The following is a 368-nucleotide window of genomic DNA, read 5'->3' as shown; positions in this document are numbered from 1 at the left end:
AAAAAAATATTTTTTTACGGTCTCCTAAGAGGTAACTCGTAAAAGATGAGCCCTTTGGGCGAAAATTTTGTCCGTTTGACTCTATCTTGCACCGTTTGGGCGCTAGAGTGCCTTTTTCGACGAAAATACGGCGAAAATGACCACGTTGCACATAAAGACGTACAAGGAGGCGTCCAATCGTAAAATGTCAGAGGAAGTACCCCCCCAAAACAACACATTCTGAATCAGGAACTAGCCTCGGATTTGCCGTATCTTTCACTGTTTCGGCCCTAGAGGTGGATATATTGAAAACAATGGCAAAAAGTCAAGTTTTAGAACTGTTTAACAAACAATATACAACCAAAAAACTGCGCGGGTTCGTTTTTTTT

The sequence above is a fragment of the Frankliniella occidentalis genome, unplaced genomic scaffold (assembly GCF_000697945.3).
Source record: "Frankliniella occidentalis isolate FOCC.00 unplaced genomic scaffold, Focc_3.1 Scaffold139, whole genome shotgun sequence".
Lineage (NCBI taxonomy): Eukaryota > Metazoa > Arthropoda > Insecta > Thysanoptera > Thripidae > Frankliniella > Frankliniella occidentalis.
Note: the sequence above shows the minus strand (reverse complement) of the source record.